Below are 12,040 nucleotides of genomic sequence, written 5' to 3'. Positions count from 1 at the left end.
TGCCTCTGTTACTAGTGTTGTAATTGTCGCGAGGAGTTCCGCTGTAGGGTCCCGCATAAGTGGTTGGTAGTTTTTTCGTGTTCCCAATAGGCGATAGACCTCGGTCTCATAATCCGTCGTGTTAAGTACCACGACAGCCCCGCCTTTATCGGCTGGCTTAATAGTTATCGAGGTGTTATTCTCCAGAGCCTTTACTGCCATCCATTCTATTTTGCTCATGTTAGAGTGTTTCCGTTTGTTCTCGCTCTGCTCCAGTTGTTCAATATCGGACAACACCTTCTCTTCAAAAACAGCTACCTCCGGGCCAATAGTACTCATTACTGGGCAAAAGGTCGAAGGACGATGTAGATTCGTCGTGAACAGTGAGGGAGGGTCATGTGGTTTGTCAGCAAAGAATTGCTTTATTTGATCTTTCTCAGCACTTCCCATATTTCACTCCGGCATTTGAAACTATCATGTGACGGAGTGGGGACAAAGCCCAGTCCTTTATTTAACACCTCATGCTCTTCGGGTGTGAGAACGTAGTCCGATAAATTGACCACGATATTGTTGTCATATGTAGCTAGAACTGGGGTTGTTTGTATCCTCTGCTCCTGGTTATTCGTGGGGAGAAGGTTTGCCATGTTGGGTTCTGCCTCCCTCGTCCACGGCCTCTCTGTGCTTGACCTCCCCCTCGCCCTCGATCTGCCTGTTGTTGTCCTAAAAAAGACCTAAATAGCGCTCCTAGGTCCTCGTCACTTCTCCCTTGGGTGTTAAACCTGACCCGACCCTGATTGGATGTGGAGGGTTGGGCACTGGTGTCGTCGTCCTCACTACTGGTGTTGTCAAAGGTCCAGTTTTGTGGGGTTCTTCTGTCCTGGTTGCGCCCCCCCTCTACTTCCACCTCTTTGGGCTCCCTGATTCACCTGGGTTTGATAGTAGGCGTCTTCTGTGCAAGGGAATGCCCACTCGTGTGTGAACTTCTCTAGATTTCTTTTCAAACCTTTAATTTTCTGATTTACCATGTATGTTTTATACTCGCCTAGATCCGTTTGGATTTTTGCGAGTTGATCTTTGGTGTTTTGTAGGGTGGTATCCGCTTTGATAACCTCCTCAAGATCCAAGATCTCTTGGAGAAGTTCTTCACTGAGGCGCTTGGCTGTGTTGATGATGAGGATAAGCCAAGTAACTTGCCTTTGAGCTCTCTCTGATGTCTCCATTCTCTTTGTGAATGATGCAGACTGCTTCCTTAAAGATTTTGAAAGCTCAATAAAGTATTCTACTGGTTTTCCTGACAAATGGCTGTGTTTTGTGGTAAAATGTTGTTTACATTTATTTGGTATCATACTTTCATTTGCAAGTATTTCCCCCACAAACTAAACACTGGGTACAAGGATGGTTTTCATTACCAGAGAATATGAACCCCAGTTTCATACAAGCTTTATTATATAAACGAGGATTGGAGATTTTTCCTTTACACTTCTTACGGACTGAAACAGACCGTTCAGTTGATTCTTGGGTACTTTCGTCAATAGCTGCTACATTTTGTTCCTCGCAAACACCATCTTCACCAGTTTTTCGCTTCTTAATTATAAACTTATACATTTTGTGTTTTTGTTTGCCTTATCTTGTCCTCGCCTAGTGATCTCTGGAATGTCCCACAGCAAATTCTGAACTTCAAAAGTGTCTCCTTTTTTAGGCGTTCACGAAATAGATTACCAGTTCTGGGTTAAACTAATACTAGACTAGAACATGCTGCCTCTCATGCCTCTGTGTGACTGAAGCCTGCTACCTCTGGTGCTATTATCTCTGGTGCCTGTATCTGCAGTGTGGCTGTTTCTGTGGTTAGTGCTGATGCATCCACTTCTTGCAGCCTATGATGCTGCTGTGTCCAAAGTGGCTAAACCTGTGGCTAGCACTGCTGCATCCTGGAATTGGCAACAGTGTGTGGTTCCTTGTTTTTGAAAATTATTTGAGCAACCAAGTAACTTGCCTTTGAGCTTTCTCTGATGTCTTCATTCTCTTTGTGAATGATGTAGACTGCTTCCTTAAAGATTTTGAAAGCTCAATAAAGTATTCTACAGGTTTTTCTGACAAATGGCTGTGTTTTGTGGTAAAATGTAGTTTACATTTATTTGGTATCATACTTTCATTTTCAAGGATTTCCCCACAAACTAAACACTGGGGACAAGGATGGTTTTCATTACCAGAGAATATGAACCCCAGTTTCATATAAGCTTTATTATATAAACGAGGATTGGAGATTTTTCCTTTACACTTCTTACGGACTGAGACAGACCTTTCAGTTGATTCTTGGGTAATTTCATCAATAGCTCCTACATTTTGTTCCTCGCAAACGCCATCTTCACCAGTTTTTCGCTTCTTAATTATAAACTTATACATTTTGTGTTTTTGTTTGCCTTATCTTGTCCTTGCCTAGTGATCTCTGGAATGTCCCACAGCAAATTCTGAACTTCAAAAGTGTCTCCTTTTTTAGGCTTTCACGAAATAGATTACCAGTTCTGGGATACACTAATAGTAAACTAGAACATGCTGCCTCTCATGCCTCTGTGTGACTGAAGCCTGCTATCTCTGGTGCCCGTATCTGCAGTGTGGCTGTTTCTGTGGTTAGTGCTGATGCATCCACTTCTTGCAGCCTATGATGCTGATGTGTCCAAAGTGGCTAAACCTGTGGCTAGAACTGCTGCATCCTGGAATCTATGGGGTTTCCGGGAAAAGGAAGAAATGTGGAAATCTACAGATAGGAAGAACATGAAATACGAAGTTTAACATATATTATACTGCCTACTAGTATGGATGACATGTAATTTACACCTTACAGTCCTCACTCTCTTAAATTTAGTAACATTTAATCTACATTGGTTTGAGTAGAAGATAATCATGTGAAATCAGTGCTCTCAGCATAAGGTGGGGCAGGAGTAATACATGCATTGACACTGGCTCAGACAGACTCAGGGCAGCAATTGACCTTGGTATGGACAAAGCTAGTGATGTATTTGTGTCAAAAGGTGAAAAGACAGTGTTGGCATAACAGCTAGAAGATCAGGTGCTCATTATGGCAGAATATATACTGCCTACCACTGGGAAGTGGTACTCTGCCTGTGGAAGTATTTCAGTTGTGCTAAAAAACACAGGCACACCCCTTTTCCAATGCAAGTGTAGGTATTTGAGAGTTTAAGTGCCTGCTCATACAAAGCAGTGTATGAGAGAGTGTGAATCCTGAAAGGGCCTATGAGGGAGTGTGCCTGTGTGTACATGCAGTGTTCACTGAGCTCTGCCTTAGAACACTGGCTAAGTGTGTAGATATGTGTGTTCTATTTTTTTGTATATAAAATCAGAAGTAGTTCAAAAGTGTTTAAGAAGCTGATACAGGTCAGAACAAACCTGAATGCAAACAATTACTGTGCACATTCTCACACACACTGTCCGAACTCGCAATCAGCTTCTAACGAAAAACATTTTTAAGTGCTTGTGTATGGTTATTTTTAATTTAAACACATCTTTACTTACTTTATTGATACATATAACAAGTAAATTGGGGCAATACTACAGAGGTCAGGTTTTACAGAAGTGTACTCACTCCGCCACTGCTTCCTACCTACTCACACACATCCCTCTCCCAAACATTGAGACTAGGCCCACCCTGCCCCATCCAGGTAAATGAGACTCTCCTCTTTGCCAACAGTAATAGCAAATGCAAAAAATGTAATTCCATCTTTCTGCCTTTATGCATTGCAAGCTACTGAAGAACCCACCAACAGCAAATGTAGGTGGTGTGGAATATGTTCATGATCTTCTGACCTAGAAGTTGATGGCAATGTTGTGCAAAAATCGAAGAATTCAAAAATGAAAAAGAGGGCAGACAGGAAAGAAAAAGAGAATTTATGACTTAAATATAGCGCTACATTTTGCATGTGGCCGTTTCTAAGTGCTGTAATATACAGGCAATTTAGTAACCACTGTTTTGGAAGTATGGAAGGGTGAGTCAATCTTGCTCTACTTCTGACTGATGTCTGACAGTCACAGAAAGACACTGCACCAAGAATGTCCTTAAAACCTGACTTCACCTCAAGTTCCTAGTGAGATTTTTCAGTGAAGCAGGATAAAGTGCTAACCATGGACCATTCTCTTGTAGCAAACCTGTAACAATGTCCAGTGAGTGACAGAGTAACACGACTAAACAGCATTATGTACAGTTGAATACCACATTCTTCATAAGTCATAGCGCTTCTTTCCAATAAAAAGTCTTATTCTGTGAAGTAGTTTTTTTCTTTTATGCATTGTAATGTAATCCAGACACATTACATCCCTCGTGTTCCTAAATATAAGGAAGCAAAGAGGTCTCATGCAGCCTAAATTCAAAGAAACGTCTGGGAACTGTATTACGCATAGCTGACTGTTCCACTGCAGGTACTGATCTGCAGAATACACAACACATGAACCGCAGAAAATGTTTTTCAGCTCTCGCTTTTTCTCAAAGGCGGGCCTTGGCTATATGTTCCCACCATCACTGATCTGGTGGTGGAATTGACCCTTGATGTACTTAGGGTCAATTGTGACTATCTATATTTCCTCTCAATGCATGGTCTTAAGACCCTGGAATTGACTGGGTCTTTGAAGATGTCTTTGGATACATTCAGTATGGATCCTATCATGGGCAGGTATTGTACGGTACAGTGCGCAATAGTGTCTCAACTAAGAAATTAGTTTACTCGTCAGTGGTGTGCATTGGGAGCTTGTGGTACTCAGCAGCTCTTTGAATGACACTGTGATATGAGGAGGTGTAAACCGGTGGAGATGCTTTTGAAGGTACTGGTGGTTCCATGTCTGGGTCAGGGAGAGCCCCCATAGTAGTCATCCCAGAGGTCTGTAGTGTGGTGGGTGTCTTGTGTCCCTTGTGAATCTGCATCTGGGATCTCACCCATGTGGAGAGGGTGGTTGTGTTTGTGAGGATACAGGTGGGCTAAAAGTCAAAGGGCTTGTGGCCCTGTGCTTTAGTGCCACCTTCTCTGGTGAAGGCAGGGGCAGATCTTGCTCTTGTGCCAGTGTTCTGGCAGTCTGTTGGCATTTTTTTTCTGCATGAATTGTTGCAGTCCCTCAACAAGTATACCCTGTTCTTCAGTTGGTATATGAGATTGTGTATTTTGTTTCTTTGGAACCAGTGGGGGTGTTCTCAGAAACTGTGGCTTTGTAACCCCAGATGTATGGCTCTTTTTCTGTCCCGAAGTGTTGTGGTGTTTGTCTGTCCTCGGAGCAGAGGGTTGTTTCAATTCTGAGTTGCTCAATCCTAAACTTTTCTTTGGATCTGATGCTTTACATGGGGTTAAAGTCTGTTTGGAAGCTTACGGTGCTCATGTGTTGCTGGAGCCATTCCTGTGATGTGGCCTCGTCCTCTGATTGGGATCGAGAATGTTCTCGTCCCTCCTCGGCTCCAATATATGCTCTCAGTGTCGACCAGAACCCAAGGGCTGTGGTTCACTGTGGCGAGGTGGGGGAGGTGTGTGCAAGATGGTCTTGGCACATGGTGGGTTAACAGTACTAACAGTACGTGACATCCCCCTGGTTCTCGGTCCCTACCCAGAAATCAGCAATGGCTATGTGGGCCCCTCGACATACACCAGAGCTTCTCCATTGCCTGAGGACGATTTGGAGGCGACATAGTGGAGCTGGCAAATACTACCCCATGTTCTGTTGAAGTACCGGCCTCGATTTCTTCCTCGTTGTCATGCGAGAACTTTGCCTCGGCTGCCAGCTCCATGGTGTGTGTCAGGCCCCGATCCCTTCGGGTCAAAAGCGTTTTTTTCTTTTTAAACAATGCGCAGGCTGTGCACTCGTCTTCTTTGTACTCTGGGAATACACACAGATTACAAACCTCAGCAGTGTTAGAGTGTGCAAACTTGGCCCCGCAGTGAGGGCAACGTCGGAAAAGGTCTTTCGTCATCTTCATCATCCAAAGATGGGCATTCTCGACTGGCATGTGTGTCGGTCACCGGGTGCTCACTTCCTGGCATCTCAGATCATTTGGATGTAATTCACTGGTTTGCCGGTTGATTTTTCTTTACCGTAGACATCAAATCCTCAAGAGCACCGGCACAGTCTGTCTGAGCCTGATAGCGGAGGAGACATTGAATATGTGCAATACCTCTAGCGGGAGGAGAGAAGACGCACAACGCCAGTCATAAAACGTTCTCAAGGAAAAACAAATTGCACAGTCCGGGACCAACACTAGATGGCTAGGGACCAACACTAGAAGGCAGGAGCCCAACACTAGATGGCAGGAGTTTGCATAGCATGTGTATCTGTAGCTAACACATGGTACAAATATATTATTTTCAAAAAAGGAAACTAGGCTAGGTGCCAATTACGCAGTGATAGAATATCAATATGACATAAATGAAGAGACAAATCTTTTGATGAAGTTTGTGCCTGATACTGATATGGCTGGGTCTAAACTGGGGTGGCATGGTGAGCAAAAGAACGATGGATTTAACCCAGATCTCTTTTTTTGTTGTTGATTTTTTTATTTATCCTCATTGGCCTTCTCGTCGCCCATTACTCAACGAAGCCACCCTTGGGCTTTCTATCTCATATACTGGCTGTACAGGAACAAGCATTTACAATGCAATGGTCTCGGCATTGTTAAAGTTAGAGCTATTGGCACTGCTCATGACATTATTTTTATTTATGTTTTTGTTTTTAAAACATATAAATAAATGGCATTGTTATATACAATGCCAATGGCTTAATCTCTCGCAAATGCAAGACCTATTGCATTTGCACCCACACACAGAGCCACACACACAAAGCCACCCACACACACACATACAGAGCCACCCCCAGTCATTCACATAGAGCCACCCCCACACACAGAGCCACCCACACATAGAGCCAGCTACAAAAAAAGCTACCCACCCTGCCTCACACAGAGCCCCTCACTCACACACAGAGAGAGCCACACACACACCGAGAGCCCCCCCACACACACACACACACAGAGCCACACACACAGAGAGCCACCCACACACAGAGAGCCACACACACACACACACACAGCCACACACACACATACAGAGAGCCACACACAGTCACACACACACAGAGCCACACACACACACACACACAGAGCCATACACACACAGTGAGCCACACACACACACACAGTGAGCCACACACACACACAAACACACAGAGCCACACACACAAACAGCCACACACAGAGATGGAGCGCGTCTACAAAGTAGTTCCCATAAGTGCATGAGGCTACTGTAGCAAGCTATTCACAGCCCCCAAGTGACACGAGATGGAAAACGACGAAAACGCACGAGAGGGAAATGAATGTTTAATCATCAACAGTGTGGAGCACTGAGACTGACACACGGCTCCACCAGTGCACAGCCATCTTGATCTCTAGCCTTGGTACCCACACACAGCTCTGCCAGTGCACCTCCATCTTTTTCTCCAGTCTAGGTGCCCACGCACGGCTCTGCCAGTGCACCTCCATCTTTTTCTCCAGTCTTGATATCGACCCACGACTCTGCAGTGCACCTCCATCTTGATCTCCTCTCCAGTCGTGGTACTCATGCACGACACTTCTCTCTACACACTCCCCCTTCCGCCTCACCCTCTCCTCTGTCTCTTTTCCGTTTCTCTTCCACTCTCATCCTTTCACCTGGTCCCATCTCTCCTTTGTCCCATCTCTCACCTGTTCCCCCTCAGTCCCCCACTGCATCTCGTGACCCCAGCTGTGCAGCAGATGTTTTCACCACTCTTCCTTCGGCGATGATACATCTCTACCACCCTGTGATCTCAGCCGTGCCCTTTGGGGGTCTCTCCCGGGCAGGCACCACCACAGGGCGCCCCCCTCCCCCGCAGCTATTCACAGCCCCAAGTGACGCGAGATGGAAAACGACGAAAACGCACGAGAGGGAAATTAAAGTTTAATCATCAACAGTGTGGAGCACTGAGACTGACACACGGCTCCACCAGTACACCGTCATAATGATCTCTAGCCTTGGCTCTGCTAGTTCACCTCCATTTTGATCTCCAGCCCTGGTACCCACACGCGACTGTGCCAGTGCGCCTCCTTCTTGAGCTCCAGTCTTGGTACGCACTCACGGCTCTGCCAGTGCACCTCCATCTTGCTCTCCAGTCTTGGTACCCATTCACGGCTCTGCACTCAATGCACCTCAATCGTGAGCAGGAGCACCGGCACTCAGGTGGTGAGACTCTCGTAGACCTCTACCAATCCTCTTACATCTTAAACTGCACCCTCCACCCCCTTAGTGCTCTAATGCAGAGCCCAATGTAGCTCGCTGAGTGCACCTCAATCCAGACCTGGGACACTCCCTGCTTTCATTCCCAAAGACCACACACATCTCTTCCCATGCAGCTAATACGACACTTCAGTATCCCTGCCACACCAGTCCTGAACCCTGCACCCAAGACATGCTGAGGCACTAAAACCATGTCTGCAGCACTCCCAGTGGCTGCTGTGCTGAGACCATTGCACGGCAACGCTTCAGAGTTTACTCCTTAATGAAGGAAAAGTATTTTAAAGCACAAAATGTACACCAAAAAGGCACTTTGATGCTACACCAAAAGTGACGCTTAACAGGGGGTGTGGGGGGCTGAAAAGCGAGCAGCGAGCAGAACGAGGAACAGGGGGGGGCAGAAAAGCAAGCACTCACCGGATGGGGCGGAGGACACGGTGACTTCTTCTGGCGGCGGTCGGGCCGAAATGGCATAAGAAAAGCGCCGCCATTTTTGCATTCGCGGTCGTGGTTTTTGCAGTTGAGTGATGGATGACTTCACAGAGTTAAAAACTGCAAAAAACACGCCCCCGAATCCGAAAAAGACGGGGCTTGAACTGAGTGACGCCCCTCTTCTCCAATGGCTGGCCAGCATTTACAAGGCCAGCCAATGGAGAAGAGGGGCGGGTTCAAGCCCATACACTGTGTTGACATAAAATCTCGGCTGCGCAGTGTAACGCTAGGCCGAGACCTAAAAAGGCTTGTGCAACGTTACTTAGAATCCGAACCCTCCACCGAGCACGGCCCCTTTTGTGAATGGGACAGAGAGTCTTCCTCCAAAACGTAGCAACCCTATCCTCAAGTCTATACCTTGCCTGGGAAGACTCAAAACCAGCCGAGATAGGCAAAGGCTTAATCATTGGATTTATATTTTAACAAAAAATCAAGCAAAAAACCTTCTCCCTCACCCAAAACATAACAAAAATGGTGTCCAAAATCTATATCTTTTTTAAGTCTGATCCGAAATATCTAACTTGGCAATGAATCTCAGTTCTGTCGGAGGTACCGGAGAGAACCATAATTTACATATCTCTCTCCGAGCCAATAATATAGCATAAAACAAGTGTTTGGCGTTATCATCTGTACCCTTACCTGGCAGATCCATTCTACCGGTTATAACTAGTTCGGAGCTTACCTTGATCTGCAAGCCTAGGGCTCTTGATAAACCGCTACTCACAGCCTTCCAAAATTCTCTTATCTTCGGACATAACAAAAACATGCGTAAATCGTCTTCATTGGGACTCTTGCACTTGGAGCACACTACCACACCACCGGAATTGAATTTAGAAAGTCTTCGGGGAGACTAATACGCCCTGTGGATCGTAAAGAGATGGTTCCGCCTTAAATTTGCAGGTTAGACTATTTTATATAGCATAGACATTGTTACTTGCCATTGGTCTTCTGTCGCGATCTCCGGCAAGCAATCTCCCCACAAGGTCACAGGCAGCGTAAAGGGACCATCTTCCATCTCAAGTATCAGCCAGTACCATAATGCAACTTCTTTTTTAAACAAATAATCTGAAAAAAGCTTCTCTTCAAGTTCATTATGAACTCCAATTAGATTTCCCATCTTAGTTTCCCAACTCTGTATCTGCAAATATTTAAACCTGGAGAAGCTCCGACCCCATTCTTGTTTACAAAGTCCCCACGAAGTCAACTTGCCATCCGGAAATAAATCTTTCCATCGCTGGGGTCCAGCCTCTCTTAGTGGTCTAGCCAAAGCGTACCTTGACCAGGGAGGAGACCCTGGTGTGTCCCAAATCAGAGCCATATAACTATAGTATGGAATTTTTAATTACCTCCTAAATCTGAACCAGACCTCCGCTAGGTCTCTTAGAACGTTTAACCTAACCTTTTTGAAAAATTTCAGATCAGCAAACTTAAACGAAAAGCCATGCTCGTTATAGTTGTTCTTTCTGAGCATTGCATAAAACATATTCCCAATAACAGAATTTGTAGGGGTTCCCAACAGCATTCTGCAGTTTTTTAGCAGGAAGGCCCATGAATAGATTTGAAAGTCTGGGAGCGCCAATCCTCCCTTCACAAGTTTTCTCCTAAGCTTCTTCCAAGAGAGGCGAGGTCCTTTTGAAGCCCATAAAAAAGAACTAATCTCGCTCTGTAACTCTGCAAACCACTCTTTCTTAAATATCAACGGAAGTGTTTCAAACAAAAAAGTTATCTTTGGCAAAAACATCATCTTCACCAAATTCGTACGCCAAACAATGAAAGCGGTAAATGTGCCCACCCCCGAAGAGTGGCAGTTATCTCCTTTTTTAATCTTAAAAAGTTGACTTTAGCCAGATCCCTGATGTCATGCGTTATCCTCACCCCTAAATATCTCATCTCGGACTTTCAGGCTATTCCCTCGACGTTTGAGTTCCAGGCCACAATCTCCGTTTTATCTTAATTAATAGCATAGCCTGATACCGCCCCGAACTCCTTGGTCAATTCTAAAAGGCATTCCATTGACTGAAGTAAATTAGGAGTGTAAATAATAATGTCATCGGCATATAGCCCGATCTTTTTGGACCAACCCTCAAATTCGAACGGAGCCATCTTCTCTGCAGCTCTTATCTTACAGGCTAGGGGCTCGATATATAAATCAAATAAAAGTGGAGACAGAGGACACCCTTGTCTGGTCCCTCGCATGACTGGAACTGGCTGAGTTAATATCCCATTAACTAACACTCGGGACATAGGGGACTGATACAAAGATGCAAGAGAACTACTGAAATTCTGGCCTAATTTAAGATGTTTTATCAAAGCCTTTAGATATATCCAATTTACACGATCAAATGCCTTGGCAGCGTCCAAGGCGATAACCGCCAAGGGAAGATCGTAGGCTGAGGCCATATCCATAGCACCAATGAGTGAAAAAGTTAATTCTTTCAAGTATCTGCCCTTTATAAAACCTTTTTGGTCTTCATGGATTAACTGCGGGATAACAGTGCTCAACCTGTCGGCCATAATTTTTGCAAACAGTTTATAATCACAATTTAGTAACGATATAGGCCTGTAAGAATCCATATATTTTGGTGACTTCCCTGGCTTTGGAATTAGTATGATGTTTGCCTCATTCAATGAAGAAGGCAGAAAAGCCTTGCCCAAAAAGATCAGATTGAATAGCTGGCAAATAATTGGTGACAAGATGCCTATCATTAATTTGTAAACTTCGTCCGGAAGACCGTTTGGCCCAGGTGCCTTATCCCTTTTTCCCTCTTTAATAGCCCCTTCAACCTCTAATAGAGATATTTCCTGATTTAATACATCCTGAAGGTCGTCAGGTAGCGGCTCCACCAACTCTAGCCAGCTCTTTAACGCCTGCTCTTCAGACCTAAGATCTTCGTTGTAAACTTTCACAAAATAATAATAAAAAGCAGCCGCTATTCCTTTACTGTCTGTAATCATCAGACCTGACTCCACCACTCTTACTTCTTTAATCAGATTCCAAACTTGGTCTTTTTTCGCCTTCCAAGCTAACAATTTACTACACCCCTCACCATATTTGAATTGCGCAAGTTGGCTGGCATCCCATTTCTCCTTAACCCTTTGATTTAAAACTCCCACCAGGTCTGATTTTAACTCTGTTAACTCATGCAATATCCTTTCACCCACCTCAAGTCCGCCAAGATTTACAATATCCGCCTATCGCTGACGTATTTTCTTCTCCAAATCTGAAACCTTACTATAATATAGTCGCCTCTTCTTTGCTCCCATAGCACCTAATCTCC

Source organism: Lissotriton helveticus, chromosome 4_1 (genome assembly GCF_964261635.1).
Source record: "Lissotriton helveticus chromosome 4_1, aLisHel1.1, whole genome shotgun sequence".
Classification (NCBI taxonomy): Eukaryota; Metazoa; Chordata; class Amphibia; order Caudata; family Salamandridae; genus Lissotriton; species Lissotriton helveticus.
The sequence above is the reverse complement of the archived record's forward strand: the minus strand, read 5'-3'. Positions refer to the sequence as shown.